Source organism: Anomaloglossus baeobatrachus, unplaced genomic scaffold (assembly GCF_048569485.1).
Source record: "Anomaloglossus baeobatrachus isolate aAnoBae1 unplaced genomic scaffold, aAnoBae1.hap1 Scaffold_3077, whole genome shotgun sequence".
NCBI classification, from domain to species: Eukaryota; Metazoa; Chordata; class Amphibia; order Anura; family Aromobatidae; genus Anomaloglossus; species Anomaloglossus baeobatrachus.
Window position 1 is genome coordinate 26157 of NW_027442493.1, and position 20011 is coordinate 46167.

The 20011-nt window shown below is 47.2% G+C and overlaps 11 non-coding genes and 2 pseudogenes across 11 annotated transcripts; all 13 read left to right on the forward strand.

The window, feature by feature from the left end:
- Nucleotides 1-903: 903 nt before the first annotated feature.
- Nucleotides 904-1094, forward strand: LOC142268703 (U2 spliceosomal RNA). The gene has a single exon (XR_012734330.1). It is a non-coding gene; the product is annotated as a U2 spliceosomal RNA (small nuclear RNA).
- Nucleotides 1095-2518: 1424 nt separating this feature from the next.
- On the forward strand, nt 2519-2689 carry LOC142268684 (U2 spliceosomal RNA; annotated as a pseudogene).
- Nucleotides 2690-3407: 718 nt separating this feature from the next.
- On the forward strand, nt 3408-3602 carry LOC142268682 (U2 spliceosomal RNA). The gene has a single exon (XR_012734316.1). It is a non-coding gene; the product is annotated as a U2 spliceosomal RNA (small nuclear RNA).
- Nucleotides 3603-4989: 1387 nt separating this feature from the next.
- Nucleotides 4990-5180, forward strand: LOC142268704 (U2 spliceosomal RNA). Its single transcript, XR_012734331.1, has one exon. It is a non-coding gene; the product is annotated as a U2 spliceosomal RNA (small nuclear RNA).
- A 1387-nt stretch (nt 5181-6567) lies between these two features.
- LOC142268705 (U2 spliceosomal RNA) lies at nt 6568-6758 on the forward strand. Its single transcript, XR_012734332.1, has one exon. It is a non-coding gene; the product is annotated as a U2 spliceosomal RNA (small nuclear RNA).
- Nucleotides 6759-8145: 1387 nt separating this feature from the next.
- On the forward strand, nt 8146-8336 carry LOC142268706 (U2 spliceosomal RNA). The gene has a single exon (XR_012734333.1). It is a non-coding gene; the product is annotated as a U2 spliceosomal RNA (small nuclear RNA).
- Nucleotides 8337-9723: 1387 nt separating this feature from the next.
- On the forward strand, nt 9724-9914 carry LOC142268707 (U2 spliceosomal RNA). The gene has a single exon (XR_012734334.1). It is a non-coding gene; the product is annotated as a U2 spliceosomal RNA (small nuclear RNA).
- Nucleotides 9915-12103: 2189 nt separating this feature from the next.
- Nucleotides 12104-12296, forward strand: LOC142268677 (U2 spliceosomal RNA). The gene has a single exon (XR_012734313.1). It is a non-coding gene; the product is annotated as a U2 spliceosomal RNA (small nuclear RNA).
- Nucleotides 12297-13683: 1387 nt separating this feature from the next.
- On the forward strand, nt 13684-13825 carry LOC142268688 (U2 spliceosomal RNA; annotated as a pseudogene).
- Nucleotides 13826-14438: 613 nt separating this feature from the next.
- LOC142268683 (U2 spliceosomal RNA) lies at nt 14439-14634 on the forward strand. The gene has a single exon (XR_012734317.1). It is a non-coding gene; the product is annotated as a U2 spliceosomal RNA (small nuclear RNA).
- Nucleotides 14635-16021: 1387 nt separating this feature from the next.
- Nucleotides 16022-16212, forward strand: LOC142268708 (U2 spliceosomal RNA). Its single transcript, XR_012734335.1, has one exon. It is a non-coding gene; the product is annotated as a U2 spliceosomal RNA (small nuclear RNA).
- Nucleotides 16213-17599: 1387 nt separating this feature from the next.
- LOC142268709 (U2 spliceosomal RNA) lies at nt 17600-17790 on the forward strand. The gene has a single exon (XR_012734336.1). It is a non-coding gene; the product is annotated as a U2 spliceosomal RNA (small nuclear RNA).
- Nucleotides 17791-19177: 1387 nt separating this feature from the next.
- LOC142268710 (U2 spliceosomal RNA) lies at nt 19178-19368 on the forward strand. The gene has a single exon (XR_012734337.1). It is a non-coding gene; the product is annotated as a U2 spliceosomal RNA (small nuclear RNA).
- The last annotated feature ends 643 nt before the right edge of the window (nt 19369-20011 follow it).

Sequence of the window (20011 nt, forward strand, 5' to 3'; positions counted from 1 at the left end):
CTCTTGGACATTCTAAAAGAGAGGTCATGATAGACATTGAGCTTCTGAGCTCAATTGGGGACAGTCATGGGTGATGAATGTTTGCAACCTACTGCGAAGCCTCATACCGCAATATAAGGAACGTCAAATACTAAGAAAGGGCGGCCTATGAAAGAATTACTACTTTCAATAAGTACACTTAAACGGCTAATTGGGAATAGAAAAACTGTAAAAAGCCCTCTGAGAAAGCCCCCCTCTAACCTTTGATAGTAAGCTTTTCTGTAGTCTGCCTGTTGATGTATTTTCCGTTTGAACTGTGCACAACATGAAGAGACGGAACACTGGCGGCTTGTCACAATGCCCCCCGATGACATCACAATAGCGCTGCTGCCTAGAAAACAAGCTGCGCAGAAGAAGTTGTTCTTTGGGTGGGAGGGTGGGCTAGTGGAAGGAGGGGGCAATCTCTTTTTTTCCCGGGTGGTAGGGGGATGACAGGAGAAGGGAAGCGGGTGGTGAGAAAGGTACAGAGGGCAGGGTTTGGGGGCTGGGAAGGAAAGGGAAAAGATTAGGGTTTGGGGATGATGAAAGGGCTTTCTACGGGTAAGGATGGCAAAGGGTGGCAGTGACGGAAAGTCAGGCAACCTGTCCTGTCCGTCTTTTTGTATCGTGAATTGGAAAGACTGCAAGGGGGAGGGGAGTTGCTTGCGCCCTAAAGGAGGAGTTATTCAGATTCATTGCAGTGGGCGGCGGCTGCAAAACGCACCATTCTTCTTGTTTTGGCTCTGCAAAGCAGCCTTTTCAAGGGTTGGCTTGGGTGACAAAATGTCTTGTGTAGGCGTGGGTTTGTCTCCCTCTCGCTCTCTCTCCCTAAGATGTGTCCGGCATAGGCCAGGGTGCCACTCGAGGCCCAAACCAATTCTGGTTATCGCTTCTCGGCCTTTTGGCTAAGATCAAGTGTAGTATCTGTTCTTATCAGTTTAATATCTGATACGTCCCCTATCTGGGGACCATATATTAAATGGATTTTTAGAACAGGGAGATGGAAAAAGAGCTTGCTCTGTCCACTCCACGCATTGACCTGGTATTGCAGTACCTCCAGGAACGGTGCACCCCTTCTTAACCCAGTTTCCAAAAGCAGAACTCAATTCACCTGATTCATATTAGCCCGATTTAATGAATTGGAAGAAAGCATACGTCTTCATATGCACCTCAATTTGGCCCATTCACTTTTCACACTTCCTCCTTTTGTTTTTTATCTTTCACACTTTTGACTTTCTTTATTCATCCAAATAGCAAACTCATCACCACTCAACCTGACCAACTCGGCTATGTCCCCGTGCTGCAGTTCTCTGTCTTATCTAGATCATTTGCAATTGAATGGAATAGATCCCTTTTGGACAAAGTGGATTCACCTGCTGCTGCAGTGACCACAGGTGTGATAACATCTAGAATTGGCATCTGGTGCGATCTCTCCGCTTCCACTCCAAAGAAAGTTACCTGTTTATTCCTATCATGCATTGGTTTTTGGGGTTTTCTTTGAGTAATGATGATCTCTTTAGTAGTCTGTTGGCGCCCTCTCCTGGAGGAATAGTTTGCTTGCTCTTGGACATTCTAAAAGAGAGGTCATGATAGACATTGAGCTTCTGAGCTCAATTGGGGACAGTCATGGGTGATGAATGTTTGCAACCTACTGCGAAGCCTCATACCGCAATATAAGGAACGTCAAATACTAAGAAAGGGCGGCCTATGAAAGAATTACTACTTTCAATAAGTACACTTAAACGGCTAATTGGGAATAGAAAAACTGTAAAAAGCCCTCTGAGAAAGCCCCCCTCTAACCTTTGATAGTAAGCTTTTCTGTAGTCTGCCTGTTGATGTATTTTCCGTTTGAACTGTGCACAACATGAAGAGACGGAACACTGGCGGCTTGTCACAATGCCCCCCGATGACATCACAATAGCGCTGCTGCCTAGAAAACAAGCTGCGCAGAAGAAGTTGTTCTTTGGGTGGGAGGGTGGGCTAGTGGAAGGAGGGGGCAATCTCTTTTTTTCCCGGGTGGTAGGGGGATGACAGGAGAAGGGAAGCGGGTGGTGAGAAAGGTACAGAGGGCAGGGTTTGGGGGCTGGGAAGGAAAGGGAAAAGATTAGGGTTTGGGGATGATGAAAGGGCTTTCTACGGGTAAGGATGGCAAAGGGTGGCAGTGACGGAAAGTCAGGCAACCTGTCCTGTCCGTCTTTTTGTATCGTGAATTGGAAAGACTGCAAGGGGGAGGGGAGTTGCTTGCGCCCTAAAGGAGGAGTTATTCAGATTCATTGCAGTGGGCGGCGGCTGCAAAACGCACCATTCTTCTTGTTTTGGCTCTGCAAAGCAGCCTTTTCAAGGGTTGGCTTGGGTGACAAAATGTCTTGTGTAGGCGTGGGTTTGTCTCCCTCTCGCTCTCTCTCCCTAAGATGTGTCCGGCATAGGCCAGGGTGCCACTCGAGGCCCAAACCAATTCTGGTTATCGCTTCTCGGCCTTTTGGCTAAGATCAAGTGTAGTATCGCTTCTCGGCCTTTTGGCTAAGATCAAGTGTAGTATCTGTTCTTATCATCGCTTCTCGGCCTTTTGGCTAAGATCAAGTGTAGTATCGTTCGAAAAGGTGGTTTAAGGCTCCGGCCACCTTAGTACAATGATGCAATGCACACTGGAAGGTTGCGCTTGTTAGTACTTTGGGAGGATAGTATATCCATCTAGAGGAAACCATGGCCCTACCAGGATCGAGGCTATTAGACTGAGTAAGTGTGGGGGTTATGGTGCAATGTGCCCCAGGAATGGACACCCTGGAGGGAGTCTGAACTTGCTAGGTTGGGACCCTGGTAAGCCTCAGACTCTGTCGCACGCCGCGCCTTGCCTATTCATACTTTCCAAGCATATTGCCCTATCCCGGCCTTCTGGCTAAGAAGGGAAATTTTTATAATCCCGGTCGGAGGTCCGGTCAGCTTTGGGCTGAGAAACCAACACCCGGTTGGAGGTCCGGGTCAGCTTTGGCTGAGAAACCAACACCCGGTTGGAGGTCCGGTTAGCCTTGGGCTGAGAAACCAACACCCGGTTGGAGGTCCGGTCAGCCTTGGGCTGAGAAACCAACACCCGGTTGGAGGTCCGGTCAGCCTTGGGCTGAGAAACCAACACCGGTTGACGGTCCGGGCAGTCTCGGCTGCGAAACCAACGACTAGTAGCTCCCTACTCCACTTGGGTAAGATGCCTCGGTGGACGCTGGGAGCAACAACAAGGCTCAACCAGGCTTCGGCTTGGGGGAGCACCGAAGATCCCTGACCCTCGCTGTGGCCTTCTGGCTCGGAGGGACGGGGTTGATTTTTGGGGATCCTCTTCTCACGGAGGGGTCCACACGAATCCTAGCCTTTGCACTGTTTTTGGTGTGACTTCGGTCATGCATTTTTGCGGTGCTTTGGAAAGCTTCATTAAATCAAAATCTGTTCTTATCAGTTTAATATCTGATACGTCCCCTATCTGGGGACCATATATTAAATGGATTTTTAGAACAGGGAGATGGAAAAAGAGCTTGCTCTGTCCACTCCACGCATTGACCTGGTATTGCAGTACCTCCAGGAACGGTGCACCCCTTCTTAACCCAGTTTCCAAAAGCAGAACTCAATTCACCTGATTCATATTAGCCCGATTTAATGAATTGGAAGAAAGCATACGTCTTCATATGCACCTCAATTTGGCCCATTCACTTTTCACACTTCCTCCTTTTGTTTTTTATCTTTCACACTTTTGACTTTCTTTATTCATCCAAATAGCAAACTCATCACCACTCAACCTGACCAACTCGGCTATGTCCCCGTGCTGCAGTTCTCTGTCTTATCTAGATCATTTGCAATTGAATGGAATAGATCCCTTTTGGACAAAGTGGATTCACCTGCTGCTGCAGTGACCACAGGTGTGATAACATCTAGAATTGGCATCTGGTGCGATCTCTCCGCTTCCACTCCAAAGAAAGTTACCTGTTTATTCCTATCATGCATTGGTTTTTGGGGTTTTCTTTGAGTAATGATGATCTCTTTAGTAGTCTGTTGGCGCCCTCTCCTGGAGGAATAGTTTGCTTGCTCTTGGACATTCTAAAAGAGAGGTCATGATAGACATTGAGCTTCTGAGCTCAATTGGGGACAGTCATGGGTGATGAATGTTTGCAACCTACTGCGAAGCCTCATACCGCAATATAAGGAACGTCAAATACTAAGAAAGGGCGGCCTATGAAAGAATTACTACTTTCAATAAGTACACTTAAACGGCTAATTGGGAATAGAAAAACTGTAAAAAGCCCTCTGAGAAAGCCCCCCTCTAACCTTTGATAGTAAGCTTTTCTGTAGTCTGCCTGTTGATGTATTTTCCGTTTGAACTGTGCACAACATGAAGAGACGGAACACTGGCGGCTTGTCACAATGCCCCCCGATGACATCACAATAGCGCTGCTGCCTAGAAAACAAGCTGCGCAGAAGAAGTTGTTCTTTGGGTGGGAGGGTGGGCTAGTGGAAGGAGGGGGCAATCTCTTTTTTTCCCGGGTGGTAGGGGGATGACAGGAGAAGGGAAGCGGGTGGTGAGAAAGGTACAGAGGGCAGGGTTTGGGGGCTGGGAAGGAAAGGGAAAAGATTAGGGTTTGGGGATGATGAAAGGGCTTTCTACGGGTAAGGATGGCAAAGGGTGGCAGTGACGGAAAGTCAGGCAACCTGTCCTGTCCGTCTTTTTGTATCGTGAATTGGAAAGACTGCAAGGGGGAGGGGAGTTGCTTGCGCCCTAAAGGAGGAGTTATTCAGATTCATTGCAGTGGGCGGCGGCTGCAAAACGCACCATTCTTCTTGTTTTGGCTCTGCAAAGCAGCCTTTTCAAGGGTTGGCTTGGGTGACAAAATGTCTTGTGTAGGCGTGGGTTTGTCTCCCTCTCGCTCTCTCTCCCTAAGATGTGTCCGGCATAGGCCAGGGTGCCACTCGAGGCCCAAACCAATTCTGGTTATCGCTTCTCGGCCTTTTGGCTAAGATCAAGTGTAGTATCTGTTCTTATCAGTTTAATATCTGATACGTCCCCTATCTGGGGACCATATATTAAATGGATTTTTAGAACAGGGAGATGGAAAAAGAGCTTGCTCTGTCCACTCCACGCATTGACCTGGTATTGCAGTACCTCCAGGAACGGTGCACCCCTTCTTAACCCAGTTTCCAAAAGCAGAACTCAATTCACCTGATTCATATTAGCCCGATTTAATGAATTGGAAGAAAGCATACGTCTTCATATGCACCTCAATTTGGCCCATTCACTTTTCACACTTCCTCCTTTTGTTTTTTATCTTTCACACTTTTGACTTTCTTTATTCATCCAAATAGCAAACTCATCACCACTCAACCTGACCAACTCGGCTATGTCCCCGTGCTGCAGTTCTCTGTCTTATCTAGATCATTTGCAATTGAATGGAATAGATCCCTTTTGGACAAAGTGGATTCACCTGCTGCTGCAGTGACCACAGGTGTGATAACATCTAGAATTGGCATCTGGTGCGATCTCTCCGCTTCCACTCCAAAGAAAGTTACCTGTTTATTCCTATCATGCATTGGTTTTTGGGGTTTTCTTTGAGTAATGATGATCTCTTTAGTAGTCTGTTGGCGCCCTCTCCTGGAGGAATAGTTTGCTTGCTCTTGGACATTCTAAAAGAGAGGTCATGATAGACATTGAGCTTCTGAGCTCAATTGGGGACAGTCATGGGTGATGAATGTTTGCAACCTACTGCGAAGCCTCATACCGCAATATAAGGAACGTCAAATACTAAGAAAGGGCGGCCTATGAAAGAATTACTACTTTCAATAAGTACACTTAAACGGCTAATTGGGAATAGAAAAACTGTAAAAAGCCCTCTGAGAAAGCCCCCCTCTAACCTTTGATAGTAAGCTTTTCTGTAGTCTGCCTGTTGATGTATTTTCCGTTTGAACTGTGCACAACATGAAGAGACGGAACACTGGCGGCTTGTCACAATGCCCCCCGATGACATCACAATAGCGCTGCTGCCTAGAAAACAAGCTGCGCAGAAGAAGTTGTTCTTTGGGTGGGAGGGTGGGCTAGTGGAAGGAGGGGGCAATCTCTTTTTTTCCCGGGTGGTAGGGGGATGACAGGAGAAGGGAAGCGGGTGGTGAGAAAGGTACAGAGGGCAGGGTTTGGGGGCTGGGAAGGAAAGGGAAAAGATTAGGGTTTGGGGATGATGAAAGGGCTTTCTACGGGTAAGGATGGCAAAGGGTGGCAGTGACGGAAAGTCAGGCAACCTGTCCTGTCCGTCTTTTTGTATCGTGAATTGGAAAGACTGCAAGGGGGAGGGGAGTTGCTTGCGCCCTAAAGGAGGAGTTATTCAGATTCATTGCAGTGGGCGGCGGCTGCAAAACGCACCATTCTTCTTGTTTTGGCTCTGCAAAGCAGCCTTTTCAAGGGTTGGCTTGGGTGACAAAATGTCTTGTGTAGGCGTGGGTTTGTCTCCCTCTCGCTCTCTCTCCCTAAGATGTGTCCGGCATAGGCCAGGGTGCCACTCGAGGCCCAAACCAATTCTGGTTATCGCTTCTCGGCCTTTTGGCTAAGATCAAGTGTAGTATCTGTTCTTATCAGTTTAATATCTGATACGTCCCCTATCTGGGGACCATATATTAAATGGATTTTTAGAACAGGGAGATGGAAAAAGAGCTTGCTCTGTCCACTCCACGCATTGACCTGGTATTGCAGTACCTCCAGGAACGGTGCACCCCTTCTTAACCCAGTTTCCAAAAGCAGAACTCAATTCACCTGATTCATATTAGCCCGATTTAATGAATTGGAAGAAAGCATACGTCTTCATATGCACCTCAATTTGGCCCATTCACTTTTCACACTTCCTCCTTTTGTTTTTTATCTTTCACACTTTTGACTTTCTTTATTCATCCAAATAGCAAACTCATCACCACTCAACCTGACCAACTCGGCTATGTCCCCGTGCTGCAGTTCTCTGTCTTATCTAGATCATTTGCAATTGAATGGAATAGATCCCTTTTGGACAAAGTGGATTCACCTGCTGCTGCAGTGACCACAGGTGTGATAACATCTAGAATTGGCATCTGGTGCGATCTCTCCGCTTCCACTCCAAAGAAAGTTACCTGTTTATTCCTATCATGCATTGGTTTTTGGGGTTTTCTTTGAGTAATGATGATCTCTTTAGTAGTCTGTTGGCGCCCTCTCCTGGAGGAATAGTTTGCTTGCTCTTGGACATTCTAAAAGAGAGGTCATGATAGACATTGAGCTTCTGAGCTCAATTGGGGACAGTCATGGGTGATGAATGTTTGCAACCTACTGCGAAGCCTCATACCGCAATATAAGGAACGTCAAATACTAAGAAAGGGCGGCCTATGAAAGAATTACTACTTTCAATAAGTACACTTAAACGGCTAATTGGGAATAGAAAAACTGTAAAAAGCCCTCTGAGAAAGCCCCCCTCTAACCTTTGATAGTAAGCTTTTCTGTAGTCTGCCTGTTGATGTATTTTCCGTTTGAACTGTGCACAACATGAAGAGACGGAACACTGGCGGCTTGTCACAATGCCCCCCGATGACATCACAATAGCGCTGCTGCCTAGAAAACAAGCTGCGCAGAAGAAGTTGTTCTTTGGGTGGGAGGGTGGGCTAGTGGAAGGAGGGGGCAATCTCTTTTTTTCCCGGGTGGTAGGGGGATGACAGGAGAAGGGAAGCGGGTGGTGAGAAAGGTACAGAGGGCAGGGTTTGGGGGCTGGGAAGGAAAGGGAAAAGATTAGGGTTTGGGGATGATGAAAGGGCTTTCTACGGGTAAGGATGGCAAAGGGTGGCAGTGACGGAAAGTCAGGCAACCTGTCCTGTCCGTCTTTTTGTATCGTGAATTGGAAAGACTGCAAGGGGGAGGGGAGTTGCTTGCGCCCTAAAGGAGGAGTTATTCAGATTCATTGCAGTGGGCGGCGGCTGCAAAACGCACCATTCTTCTTGTTTTGGCTCTGCAAAGCAGCCTTTTCAAGGGTTGGCTTGGGTGACAAAATGTCTTGTGTAGGCGTGGGTTTGTCTCCCTCTCGCTCTCTCTCCCTAAGATGTGTCCGGCATAGGCCAGGGTGCCACTCGAGGCCCAAACCAATTCTGGTTATCGCTTCTCGGCCTTTTGGCTAAGATCAAGTGTAGTATCTGTTCTTATCAGTTTAATATCTGATACGTCCCCTATCTGGGGACCATATATTAAATGGATTTTTAGAACAGGGAGATGGAAAAAGAGCTTGCTCTGTCCACTCCACGCATTGACCTGGTATTGCAGTACCTCCAGGAACGGTGCACCCCTTCTTAACCCAGTTTCCAAAAGCAGAACTCAATTCACCTGATTCATATTAGCCCGATTTAATGAATTGGAAGAAAGCATACGTCTTCATATGCACCTCAATTTGGCCCATTCACTTTTCACACTTCCTCCTTTTGTTTTTTATCTTTCACACTTTTGACTTTCTTTATTCATCCAAATAGCAAACTCATCACCACTCAACCTGACCAACTCGGCTATGTCCCCGTGCTGCAGTTCTCTGTCTTATCTAGATCATTTGCAATTGAATGGAATAGATCCCTTTTGGACAAAGTGGATTCACCTGCTGCTGCAGTGACCACAGGTGTGATAACATCTAGAATTGGCATCTGGTGCGATCTCTCCGCTTCCACTCCAAAGAAAGTTACCTGTTTATTCCTATCATGCATTGGTTTTTGGGGTTTTCTTTGAGTAATGATGATCTCTTTAGTAGTCTGTTGGCGCCCTCTCCTGGAGGAATAGTTTGCTTGCTCTTGGACATTCTAAAAGAGAGGTCATGATAGACATTGAGCTTCTGAGCTCAATTGGGGACAGTCATGGGTGATGAATGTTTGCAACCTACTGCGAAGCCTCATACCGCAATATAAGGAACGTCAAATACTAAGAAAGGGCGGCCTATGAAAGAATTACTACTTTCAATAAGTACACTTAAACGGCTAATTGGGAATAGAAAAACTGTAAAAAGCCCTCTGAGAAAGCCCCCCTCTAACCTTTGATAGTAAGCTTTTCTGTAGTCTGCCTGTTGATGTATTTTCCGTTTGAACTGTGCACAACATGAAGAGACGGAACACTGGCGGCTTGTCACAATGCCCCCCGATGACATCACAATAGCGCTGCTGCCTAGAAAACAAGCTGCGCAGAAGAAGTTGTTCTTTGGGTGGGAGGGTGGGCTAGTGGAAGGAGGGGGCAATCTCTTTTTTTCCCGGGTGGTAGGGGGATGACAGGAGAAGGGAAGCGGGTGGTGAGAAAGGTACAGAGGGCAGGGTTTGGGGGCTGGGAAGGAAAGGGAAAAGATTAGGGTTTGGGGATGATGAAAGGGCTTTCTACGGGTAAGGATGGCAAAGGGTGGCAGTGACGGAAAGTCAGGCAACCTGTCCTGTCCGTCTTTTTGTATCGTGAATTGGAAAGACTGCAAGGGGGAGGGGAGTTGCTTGCGCCCTAAAGGAGGAGTTATTCAGATTCATTGCAGTGGGCGGCGGCTGCAAAACGCACCATTCTTCTTGTTTTGGCTCTGCAAAGCAGCCTTTTCAAGGGTTGGCTTGGGTGACAAAATGTCTTGTGTAGGCGTGGGTTTGTCTCCCTCTCGCTCTCTCTCCCTAAGATGTGTCCGGCATAGGCCAGGGTGCCACTCGAGGCCCAAACCAATTCTGGTTATCGCTTCTCGGCCTTTTGGCTAAGATCAAGTGTAGTATCTGTTCTTATCAGTTTAATATCTGATACGTCCCCTATCTGGGGACCATATATTAAATGGATTTTTAGAACAGGGAGATGGAAAAAGAGCTTGCTCTGTCCACTCCACGCATTGACCTGGTATTGCAGTACCTCCAGGAACGGTGCACCCCTTCTTAACCCAGTTTCCAAAAGCAGAACTCAATTCACCTGATTCATATTAGCCCGATTTAATGAATTGGAAGAAAGCATACGTCTTCATATGCACCTCAATTTGGCCCATTCACTTTTCACACTTCCTCCTTTTGTTTTTTATCTTTCACACTTTTGACTTTCTTTATTCATCCAAATAGCAAACTCATCACCACTCAACCTGACCAACTCGGCTATGTCCCCGTGCTGCAGTTCTCTGTCTTATCTAGATCATTTGCAATTGAATGGAATAGATCCCTTTTGGACAAAGTGGATTCACCTGCTGCTGCAGTGACCACAGGTGTGATAACATCTAGAATTGGCATCTGGTGCGATCTCTCCGCTTCCACTCCAAAGAAAGTTACCTGTTTATTCCTATCATGCATTGGTTTTTGGGGTTTTCTTTGAGTAATGATGATCTCTTTAGTAGTCTGTTGGCGCCCTCTCCTGGAGGAATAGTTTGCTTGCTCTTGGACATTCTAAAAGAGAGGTCATGATAGACATTGAGCTTCTGAGCTCAATTGGGGACAGTCATGGGTGATGAATGTTTGCAACCTACTGCGAAGCCTCATACCGCAATATAAGGAACGTCAAATACTAAGAAAGGGCGGCCTATGAAAGAATTACTACTTTCAATAAGTACACTTAAACGGCTAATTGGGAATAGAAAAACTGTAAAAAGCCCTCTGAGAAAGCCCCCCTCTAACCTTTGATAGTAAGCTTTTCTGTAGTCTGCCTGTTGATGTATTTTCCGTTTGAACTGTGCACAACATGAAGAGACGGAACACTGGCGGCTTGTCACAATGCCCCCCGATGACATCACAATAGCGCTGCTGCCTAGAAAACAAGCTGCGCAGAAGAAGTTGTTCTTTGGGTGGGAGGGTGGGCTAGTGGAAGGAGGGGGCAATCTCTTTTTTTCCCGGGTGGTAGGGGGATGACAGGAGAAGGGAAGCGGGTGGTGAGAAAGGTACAGAGGGCAGGGTTTGGGGGCTGGGAAGGAAAGGGAAAAGATTAGGGTTTGGGGATGATGAAAGGGCTTTCTACGGGTAAGGATGGCAAAGGGTGGCAGTGACGGAAAGTCAGGCAACCTGTCCTGTCCGTCTTTTTGTATCGTGAATTGGAAAGACTGCAAGGGGGAGGGGAGTTGCTTGCGCCCTAAAGGAGGAGTTATTCAGATTCATTGCAGTGGGCGGCGGCTGCAAAACGCACCATTCTTCTTGTTTTGGCTCTGCAAAGCAGCCTTTTCAAGGGTTGGCTTGGGTGACAAAATGTCTTGTGTAGGCGTGGGTTTGTCTCCCTCTCGCTCTCTCTCCCTAAGATGTGTCCGGCATAGGCCAGGGTGCCACTCGAGGCCCAAACCAATTCTGGTTATCGCTTCTCGGCCTTTTGGCTAAGATCAAGTGTAGTGTTGTTCGAAGAGGTGGTTTAAGCTCCAGGCCACCTTAGTACAATGATACAATGCACACTGGAAGGTTGCGCTTGCTAGTACTCTGGGTGGATAGTATATTCATCTAGTGGAAAACATGGCCCTACCAGGATCGAGGCTATTAGACTGAGTAAGGATGGGGGGCTATGGTACAACGTGCCCCAGGACTGACGACCCTGGAGTGAGTCTGAGCTTGCTGGCTTGGGACCCCGGCAAGCCTTGGGCTCTGTAGCACACCGTACCTTGCCTTTTCATACTTTTTGAGCATATTACCCTATCCCGGCCTTCTGGCTAGGAAGGGAAATTTTTATAATCCCGGTCGGAGGTCTGGTCAGCTTTGGGCTGAGAAACTAACACCCGGTTGGAGGTCCGGGTCAGCTTCGGCTGAGAAACCAACACCCGGTTGGAGGTCTGGGTCAGCTTCGGCTGAGAAACCAACACCCGGTTGGAGGTCCGGTTAGCCTTGGGCTGAGAAACCAACACCGGTTGACGGTCCGGGCAGTTTCGGCTGCGAAACCAACAACTAGTAGCTCTCTACTCCACTTGGGTAAGATGCCTGGGTGGACGCTGGGAGCAACGACAAGGCTCAACCAGGCTTCGGCTTGGGGGAGCACCGAAGATCCCTGACCCTTGCTGTGGCCTTCTGGCTCGGAGGGACGGGGTTGATTTTTGGGGACCCTCTCCTCACGGTGGGGTCCACACGAATCCTAGCCTTTGCACTGTTTTTGGTGTGACTTCGGTCATGCATTTTTTGTGGTGCTTTGGAAAGCTTCATTAAATCAAAAATCTGTTCTTATCAGTTTAATATCTGATACGTCCCCTATCTGGGGACCATATATTAAATGGATTTTTAGAACAGGGAGATGGAAAAAGAGCTTGCTCTGTCCACTCCACGCATTGACCTGGTATTGCAGTACCTCCAGGAACGGTGCACCCCTTCTTAACCCAGTTTCCAAAAGCAGAACTCAATTCACCTGATTCATATTAGCCCGATTTAATGAATTGGAAGAAAGCATACGTCTTCATATGCACCTCAATTTGGCCCATTCACTTTTCACACTTCCTCCTTTTGTTTTTTATCTTTCACACTTTTGACTTTCTTTATTCATCCAAATAGCAAACTCATCACCACTCAACCTGACCAACTCGGCTATGTCCCCGTGCTGCAGTTCTCTGTCTTATCTAGATCATTTGCAATTGAATGGAATAGATCCCTTTTGGACAAAGTGGATTCACCTGCTGCTGCAGTGACCACAGGTGTGATAACATCTAGAATTGGCATCTGGTGCGATCTCTCCGCTTCCACTCCAAAGAAAGTTACCTGTTTATTCCTATCATGCATTGGTTTTTGGGGTTTTCTTTGAGTAATGATGATCTCTTTAGTAGTCTGTTGGCGCCCTCTCCTGGAGGAATAGTTTGCTTGCTCTTGGACATTCTAAAAGAGAGGTCATGATAGACATTGAGCTTCTGAGCTCAATTGGGGAAAGTCATGGGTGATGAATGTTTGCAACCTACTGCGAAGCCTCATACCGCAATATAAGGAACGTCAAATACTAAGAAAGGGCGGCCTATGAAAGAATTACTACTTTCAATAAGTACACTTAAACGGCTAATTGGGAATAGAAAAACTGTAAAAAGCCCTCTGAGAAAGCCCCCCTCTAACCTTTGATAGTAAGCTTTTCTGTAGTCTGCCTGTTGATGTATTTTCCGTTTGAACTGTGCACAACATGAAGAGACGGAACACTGGCGGCTTGTCACAATGCCCCCCGATGACATCACAATAGCGCTGCTGCCTAGAAAACAAGCTGCGCAGAAGAAGTTGTTCTTTGGGTGGGAGGGTGGGCTAGTGGAAGGAGGGGGCAATCTCTTTTTTTCCCGGGTGGTAGGGGGATGACAGGAGAAGGGAAGCGGGTGGTGAGAAAGGTACAGAGGGCAGGGTTTGGGGGCTGGGAAGGAAAGGGAAAAGATTAGGGTTTGGGGATGATGAAAGGGCTTTCTACGGGTAAGGATGGCAAAGGGTGGCAGTGACGGAAAGTCAGGCAACCTGTCCTGTCCGTCTTTTTGTATCGTGAATTGGAAAGACTGCAAGGGGGAGGGGAGTTGCTTGCGCCCTAAAGGAGGAGTTATTCAGATTCATTGCAGTGGGCGGCGGCTGCAAAACGCACCATTCTTCTTGTTTTGGCTCTGCAAAGCAGCCTTTTCAAGGGTTGGCTTGGGTGACAAAATGTCTTGTGTAGGCGTGGGTTTGTCTCCCTCTCGCTCTCTCTCCCTAAGATGTGTCCGGCATAGGCCAGGGTGCCACTCGAGGCCCAAACCAATTCTGGTTATCGCTTCTCGGCCTTTTGGCTAAGATCAAGTGTAGTATCGTTCGAAAAGGTGGTTTAAGGCTCCGGCCACCTTAGTACAATGATGCAATGCACACTGGAAGGTTGCGCTTGTTAGTACTTTGGGAGGATAGTATATCCATCTAGAGGAAACCATGGCCCTACCAGGATCGAGGCTATTAGACTGAGTAAGTGTGGGGGTTATGGTGCAATGTGCCCCAGGAATGGACACCCTGGAGGGAGTCTGAACTTGCTAGGTTGGGACCCTGGTAAGCCTCAGACTCTGTCGCATGCCGCGCCTTGCCTATTCATACTTTCCAAGCAAATTGCCCTATCCTGGCCTTCTGGCTAAGAAGGGAAATTTTTATAATCCCGGTCGGAGGTCCGGTCAGCTTTGGGCTGAGAAACCAACACCCGGTTGGAGGTCCGGTCAGCCTTGGGCTGAGAAACCAACACCCGGTTGGAGGTCCGGTCAGCCTTGGGCTGAGAAACCAACACCGGTTGACGGTCCGGGCAGTCTCGGCTGCGAAACCAACGACTAGTAGCTCCCTACTCCACTTGGGTAAGATGCCTCGGTGGACGCTGGGAGCAACAACAAGGCTCAACCAGGCTTCGGCTTGGGGGAGCACCGAAGATCCCTGACCCTCGCTGTGGCCTTCTGGCTCGGAGGGACGGGGTTGATTTTTGGGGATCCTCTTCTCACGGAGGGGTCCACACGAATCCTAGCCTTTGCACTGTTTTTGGTGTGACTTCAGTCATGCATTTTTGCGGTGCTTTGGAAAGCTTCATTAAATCAAAAATCTGTTCTTATCAGTTTAATATCTGATACGTCCCCTATCTGGGGACCATATATTAAATGGATTTTTAGAACAGGGAGATGGAAAAAGAGCTTGCTCTGTCCACTCCACGCATTGACCTGGTATTGCAGTACCTCCAGGAACGGTGCACCCCTTCTTAACCCAGTTTCCAAAAGCAGAACTCAATTCACCTGATTCATATTAGCCCGATTTAATGAATTGGAAGAAAGCATACGTCTTCATATGCACCTCAATTTGGCCCATTCACTTTTCACACTTCCTCCTTTTGTTTTTTATCTTTCACACTTTTGACTTTCTTTATTCATCCAAATAGCAAACTCATCACCACTCAACCTGACCAACTCGGCTATGTCCCCGTGCTGCAGTTCTCTGTCTTATCTAGATCATTTGCAATTGAATGGAATAGATCCCTTTTGGACAAAGTGGATTCACCTGCTGCTGCAGTGACCACAGGTGTGATAACATCTAGAATTGGCATCTGGTGCGATCTCTCCGCTTCCACTCCAAAGAAAGTTACCTGTTTATTCCTATCATGCATTGGTTTTTGGGGTTTTCTTTGAGTAATGATGATCTCTTTAGTAGTCTGTTGGCGCCCTCTCCTGGAGGAATAGTTTGCTTGCTCTTGGACATTCTAAAAGAGAGGTCATGATAGACATTGAGCTTCTGAGCTCAATTGGGGACAGTCATGGGTGATGAATGTTTGCAACCTACTGCGAAGCCTCATACCGCAATATAAGGAACGTCAAATACTAAGAAAGGGCGGCCTATGAAAGAATTACTACTTTCAATAAGTACACTTAAACGGCTAATTGGGAATAGAAAAACTGTAAAAAGCCCTCTGAGAAAGCCCCCCTCTAACCTTTGATAGTAAGCTTTTCTGTAGTCTGCCTGTTGATGTATTTTCCGTTTGAACTGTGCACAACATGAAGAGACGGAACACTGGCGGCTTGTCACAATGCCCCCCGATGACATCACAATAGCGCTGCTGCCTAGAAAACAAGCTGCGCAGAAGAAGTTGTTCTTTGGGTGGGAGGGTGGGCTAGTGGAAGGAGGGGGCAATCTCTTTTTTTCCCGGGTGGTAGGGGGATGACAGGAGAAGGGAAGCGGGTGGTGAGAAAGGTACAGAGGGCAGGGTTTGGGGGCTGGGAAGGAAAGGGAAAAGATTAGGGTTTGGGGATGATGAAAGGGCTTTCTACGGGTAAGGATGGCAAAGGGTGGCAGTGACGGAAAGTCAGGCAACCTGTCCTGTCCGTCTTTTTGTATCGTGAATTGGAAAGACTGCAAGGGGGAGGGGAGTTGCTTGCGCCCTAAAGGAGGAGTTATTCAGATTCATTGCAGTGGGCGGCGGCTGCAAAACGCACCATTCTTCTTGTTTTGGCTCTGCAAAGCAGCCTTTTCAAGGGTTGGCTTGGGTGACAAAATGTCTTGTGTAGGCGTGGGTTTGTCTCCCTCTCGCTCTCTCTCCCTAAGATGTGTCCGGCATAGGCCAGGGTGCCACTCGAGGCCCAAACCAATTCTGGTTATCGCTTCTCGGCCTTTTGGCTAAGATCAAGTGTAGTATCTGTTCTTATCAGTTTAATATCTGATACGTCCCCTATCTGGGGACCATATATTAAATGGATTTTTAGAACAGGGAGATGGAAAAAGAGCTTGCTCTGTCCACTCCACGCATTGACCTGGTATTGCAGTACCTCCAGGAACGGTGCACCCCTTCTTAACCCAGTTTCCAAAAGCAGAACTCAATTCACCTGATTCATATTAGCCCGATTTAATGAATTGGAAGAAAGCATACGTCTTCATATGCACCTCAATTTGGCCCATTCACTTTTCACACTTCCTCCTTTTGTTTTTTATCTTTCACACTTTTGACTTTCTTTATTCATCCAAATAGCAAACTCATCACCACTCAACCTGACCAACTCGGCTATGTCCCCGTGCTGCAGTTCTCTGTCTTATCTAGATCATTTGCAATTGAATGGAATAGATCCCTTTTGGACAAAGTGGATTCACCTGCTGCTGCAGTGACCACAGGTGTGATAACATCTAGAATTGGCATCTGGTGCGATCTCTCCGCTTCCACTCCAAAGAAAGTTACCTGTTTATTCCTATCATGCATTGGTTTTTGGGGTTTTCTTTGAGTAATGATGATCTCTTTAGTAGTCTGTTGGCGCCCTCTCCTGGAGGAATAGTTTGCTTGCTCTTGGACATTCTAAAAGAGAGGTCATGATAGACATTGAGCTTCTGAGCTCAATTGGGGACAGTCATGGGTGATGAATGTTTGCAACCTACTGCGAAGCCTCATACCGCAATATAAGGAACGTCAAATACTAAGAAAGGGCGGCCTATGAAAGAATTACTACTTTCAATAAGTACACTTAAACGGCTAATTGGGAATAGAAAAACTGTAAAAAGCCCTCTGAGAAAGCCCCCCTCTAACCTTTGATAGTAAGCTTTTCTGTAGTCTGCCTGTTGATGTATTTTCCGTTTGAACTGTGCACAACATGAAGAGACGGAACACTGGCGGCTTGTCACAATGCCCCCCGATGACATCACAATAGCGCTGCTGCCTAGAAAACAAGCTGCGCAGAAGAAGTTGTTCTTTGGGTGGGAGGGTGGGCTAGTGGAAGGAGGGGGCAATCTCTTTTTTTCCCGGGTGGTAGGGGGATGACAGGAGAAGGGAAGCGGGTGGTGAGAAAGGTACAGAGGGCAGGGTTTGGGGGCTGGGAAGGAAAGGGAAAAGATTAGGGTTTGGGGATGATGAAAGGGCTTTCTACGGGTAAGGATGGCAAAGGGTGGCAGTGACGGAAAGTCAGGCAACCTGTCCTGTCCGTCTTTTTGTATCGTGAATTGGAAAGACTGCAAGGGGGAGGGGAGTTGCTTGCGCCCTAAAGGAGGAGTTATTCAGATTCATTGCAGTGGGCGGCGGCTGCAAAACGCACCATTCTTCTTGTTTTGGCTCTGCAAAGCAGCCTTTTCAAGGGTTGGCTTGGGTGACAAAATGTCTTGTGTAGGCGTGGGTTTGTCTCCCTCTCGCTCTCTCTCCCTAAGATGTGTCCGGCATAGGCCAGGGTGCCACTCGAGGCCCAAACCAATTCTGGTTATCGCTTCTCGGCCTTTTGGCTAAGATCAAGTGTAGTATCTGTTCTTATCAGTTTAATATCTGATACGTCCCCTATCTGGGGACCATATATTAAATGGATTTTTAGAACAGGGAGATGGAAAAAGAGCTTGCTCTGTCCACTCCACGCATTGACCTGGTATTGCAGTACCTCCAGGAACGGTGCACCCCTTCTTAACCCAGTTTCCAAAAGCAGAACTCAATTCACCTGATTCATATTAGCCCGATTTAATGAATTGGAAGAAAGCATACGTCTTCATATGCACCTCAATTTGGCCCATTCACTTTTCACACTTCCTCCTTTTGTTTTTTATCTTTCACACTTTTGACTTTCTTTATTCATCCAAATAGCAAACTCATCACCACTCAACCTGACCAACTCGGCTATGTCCCCGTGCTGCAGTTCTCTGTCTTATCTAGATCATTTGCAATTGAATGGAATAGATCCCTTTTGGACAAAGTGGATTCACCTGCTGCTGCAGTGACCACAGGTGTGATAACATCTAGAATTGGCATCTGGTGCGATCTCTCCGCTTCCACTCCAAAGAAAGTTACCTGTTTATTCCTATCATGCATTGGTTTTTGGGGTTTTCTTTGAGTAATGATGATCTCTTTAGTAGTCTGTTGGCGCCCTCTCCTGGAGGAATAGTTTGCTTGCTCTTGGACATTCTAAAAGAGAGGTCATGATAGACATTGAGCTTCTGAGCTCAATTGGGGACAGTCATGGGTGATGAATGTTTGCAACCTACTGCGAAGCCTCATACCGCAATATAAGGAACGTCAAATACTAAGAAAGGGCGGCCTATGAAAGAATTACTACTTTCAATAAGTACACTTAAACGGCTAATTGGGAATAGAAAAACTGTAAAAAGCCCTCTGAGAAAGCCCCCCTCTAACCTTTGATAGTAAGCTTTTCTGTAGTCTGCCTGTTGATGTATTTTCCGTTTGAACTGTGCACAACATGAAGAGACGGAACACTGGCGGCTTGTCACAATGCCCCCCGATGACATCACAATAGCGCTGCTGCCTAGAAAACAAGCTGCGCAGAAGAAGTTGTTCTTTGGGTGGGAGGGTGGGCTAGTGGAAGGAGGGGGCAATCTCTTTTTTTCCCGGGTGGTAGGGGGATGACAGGAGAAGGGAAGCGGGTGGTGAGAAAGGTACAGAGGGCAGGGTTTGGGGGCTGGGAAGGAAAGGGAAAAGATTAGGGTTTGGGGATGATGAAAGGGCTTTCTACGGGTAAGGATGGCAAAGGGTGGCAGTGACGGAAAGTCAGGCAACCTGTCCTGTCCGTCTTTTTGTATCGTGAATTGGAAAGACTGCAAGGGGGAGGGGAGTTGCTTGCGCCCTAAAGGAGGAGTTATTCAGATTCATTGCAGTGGGCGGCGGCTGCAAAACGCACCATTCTTCTTGTTTTGGCTCTGCAAAGCAGCCTTTTCAAGGGTTGGCTTGGGTGACAAAATGTCTTGTGTAGGCGTGGGTTTGTCTCCCTCTCGCTCTCTCTCCCTAAGATGTGTCCGGCATAGGCCAGGGTGCCACTCGAGGCCCAAACCAATTCTGGTTATCGCTTCTCGGCCTTTTGGCTAAGATCAAGTGTAGTATCTGTTCTTATCAGTTTAATATCTGATACGTCCCCTATCTGGGGACCATATATTAAATGGATTTTTAGAACAGGGAGATGGAAAAAGAGCTTGCTCTGTCCACTCCACGCATTGACCTGGTATTGCAGTACCTCCAGGAACGGTGCACCCCTTCTTAACCCAGTTTCCAAAAGCAGAACTCAATTCACCTGATTCATATTAGCCCGATTTAATGAATTGGAAGAAAGCATACGTCTTCATATGCACCTCAATTTGGCCCATTCACTTTTCACACTTCCTCCTTTTGTTTTTTATCTTTCACACTTTTGACTTTCTTTATTCATCCAAATAGCAAACTCATCACCACTCAACCTGACCAACTCGGCTATGTCCCCGTGCTGCAGTTCTCTGTCTTATCTAGATCATTTGCAATTGAATGGAATAGATCCCTTTTGGACAAAGTGGATTCACCTGCTGCTGCAGTGACCACAGGTGTGATAACATCTAGAATTGGCATCTGGTGCGATCTCTCCGCTTCCACTCCAAAGAAAGTTACCTGTTTATTCCTATCATGCATTGGTTTTTGGGGTTTTCTTTGAGTAATGATGATCTCTTTAGTAGTCTGTTGGCGCCCTCTCCTGGAGGAATAGTTTGCTTGCTCTTGGACATTCTAAAAGAGAGGTCATGATAGACATTGAGCTTCTGAGCTCAATTGGGGACAGTCATGGGTGATGAATGTTTGCAACCTACTGCGAAGCCTCATACCGCAATATAAGGAACGTCAAATACTAAGAAAGGGCGGCCTATGAAAGAATTA